The following is a 3,013-nucleotide window of genomic DNA, read 5'->3' as shown; positions in this document are numbered from 1 at the left end:
TCATCTGCATAGCAGTGAAAGCTGATCCCATGTCTTCTAAAAATGTTGCCCAGAGGTAGCATGTAAATTGTAAACAGCAAAGGGCCTAAAACTGATCCTTGAGGCACCCCATACTTTACTGGGCTGACTTGTGAAGGCTGTCCATTAATATTCACAAACTGGTAACGGACTTGAACCATTTTAGAGCCTGTCCCTGGACACCTGTAGACTTTAAGCGATTTATGAGGATATTGTGGTCAATGGTGTCAAATGCCACACTAAGATCGAGTAGAACAAATAGCGAGATGCACCCTTGGTCAGCAGCTAAGAGTAGATCATTGGTTATTTTCACTAATGTGGTTTCTGTACTGTGATGAGCCCTGAAACCTGACTAAAACACTTCAAAAATATTGTTTGTTTGCAGAAAAGAGCATAATTGGGTAGAAACAACTTTTTTTAGTATTTTAGACATAAATGGAAGATTTGAAATAGGCCTATAGTTAGTTATGTTGCTTGGGTCCAGTTGCGGGTTCGTAATGGACGTTGGCGTGAACGACACCTGGCCAAGCCGCACCCTCGGTGCGCTGGGCCTGGACAGAGAAACACAAGGGGGTTAAGGTAGAGGGAGTAATGTGGTTGTATCTTCCACTTACCTTAGATGATGAGGCGGCCTTAGCGTTAGGTACAACAAGCAGAGCTCGTTGTTACCGCAGCCGCATTTTAAATATACTAATCTATTCATTAATTTAAAGTTCCAGACATACTCTGCAGAGTGAAGAAGAGCCAGTGGATATGACACTGGAGGATGTGGATACAGAGGTAGCAGACCTGAGTAGACCATACAGTCCCCTTAAACCAGGGGTGTCAAACTCAGTTCCAAAAGGGCCGAAGCCCTGCACAGTTTAGTTCCAACCCTGCTCCAACACACTTACCTGTAGGTTTCAAACAAGCCTGAAGGACTCAATTAGTTTGATCAGGTGTGTTTAATTAGGGTTGGAACTAAACTGTGCAGAGCTGCGGCCCTTTTGGTACTGAGTTTGACACCTGTGCCTTAGACCAAAACAGAGGCCTGTAACACCCTCACAGACCATGCGAAGATCTGAAAATCCCCCACAACTGTCTGAAACCCCCACACCACCACTTACAACAAGACCTCACACCCCAACCCCCACTACACATCCCAGAGTACATGAACTCATGACTGATAGTCAGCCTCCAAGGCAGAGAAGGAGAAGATCAAATACAACAGCTAACACTGAACAACAACTTTTGGACATTATAATGCAACCGACAACCTCTGCACCAACCAGGTTCCAGGACAGTATGACGAAATGTATTATTTTGCCCTGAGCTTAGTTCCAAAGCTAAATAGGCTGCTTCCTAGGAACCGCAACAGAGCACAAATCCACATTTTGAGTTACCTAGCTGAGATGGAATTAGAGGATGAAGCTCTGAGACAACAAGGAACAACTCACCCACTATTTTCAGTTACCCAGTACCCCCAAGGAGCAGGATTTCAGCTTTACCACCCCACAACTGCTGTTCAAGTACAACAAAGCCACCACCCACAGCAGGATCACACCCAGCAACAGCCAGCATTCTAATGTTTACCAAGAATTTTAATATTATAAATAATATTGTTTAATTGGATTTTTTAAAATAAAAAAAACAGCTAAATATTATGTAAATAGTTTATTAGTTTAAATGTAAAAATATATATTACTAGTGATATTGTTCTTACTTGTTTTTATTTGTATTGTTCTAAAAACATTCTTTGCACAGTCTTACAAGTTGGATAATATTATTTTTTTATGCTTTGGTATTTGAAATAAATGTTTATTTTACATTATAAAGTGTAATGATGGCTTTATTTCATTTGTTATTAAAAGTTTCATCCAGATTACTTTTACATCGTAATTTCATGTACAAATACACTTTTACACCAAAATTTAAAACATATCAACAAAATTAAAACTATATCAACACACTGACATTCTTTTACAAGAATGTTGATCTTACCTCAGTGTAACAGCAAGACGTTGCTTGGGTTCGATGGGTCTCCTGTAATTTGTTGTTTGTCTTAAGAGATTCACCCCAATCAGTGTAAGAATGTGATCCATCTATTCCGCTGTGTTAAAAACAAACAAACATTAAAATGATTAAAATAGTCTGATAATAAATTAATTACAAGTGAATTGTATTGGGAACTTACCCATTCTGCACAAAGGACGTTGCTCAGTTGCTCGCTGCAAACGCTTTCGGTGTAAAAGGACAATGGATGTGCGCAGCAAACGCTTCACCTGCGTGCTGCTCACGCTCTGCTCACGCGTCGCTTACGCTTGGGGTGTGAAACAGGCGTAACAATTATGGAAAACCATTAGAGATAAATGATTATTCCATCATACCCCCCTTTCCAGTTGTATACTTTTGTTGCGTGCAAAGTTCACGTCCACGTGTAAATGACTAAAAGCATGTGCTGTAATGTAACTTTTGCAGCACGGGATGTGCATCATTCATTGATGTACATTCGAAGCGTTCATATTTTTTAAAAGCGCGAAAGAGCACATGCTGTTGTGTGTGCGTGTGCCGCACTTAGCCTTGGACAGGCTTGGAGATGAGCAGAGCACACGCGTTTAACGCCATCGTAATGTGAGCGCTTTAATGGTCAAATACATGCACATTTGTGTCATAGCACGGCATTTAGTGATTATTTATATTAACCCTCATTTATGTAATAAACAAACAAGTTGAGAATCAAAAGAAATGTGAAAGAGAAACAATTTGAGAGCCACAATATTCTTAAACTGACAGAGAGCAATATTCCTGCGGCCAATTGTGTTTATTAATTATTAGTAATCAAACAAAAAAGGAGAAAATTCCTTTCTGCTCTTGACTGAAGGACTTTTGTAGCTAAAGTTTTTTTTTTTCTTACAGTGAAAATGCTTATAGCACAGTTTAAACATGACAGATTCTAATTACTGATTTCTTTTATCTTTGCTATAATAACTGTCCATTATAATTTACTGAATATTTT

At 39.3% G+C, this 3,013-nt stretch overlaps 1 pseudogene; it reads left to right on the top strand.

Moving 5' to 3' along the window:
* Positions 1–514: 514 nt before the first annotated feature.
* On the top strand, positions 515–1,583 carry LOC147832509 (uncharacterized; annotated as a pseudogene).
* Positions 1,584–3,013: the final 1,430 nt, after the last annotated feature.

The sequence above is a fragment of the Danio rerio genome, chromosome 19 (genome assembly GCF_052040795.2).
Source record: "Danio rerio strain M-AB ecotype USA chromosome 19, GRCz13ab, whole genome shotgun sequence".
Lineage (NCBI taxonomy): Eukaryota > Metazoa > Chordata > Actinopteri > Cypriniformes > Danionidae > Danio > Danio rerio.
The sequence above is the reverse complement of the archived record's forward strand: the minus strand, read 5'-3'. Positions and strand labels throughout refer to the sequence as shown.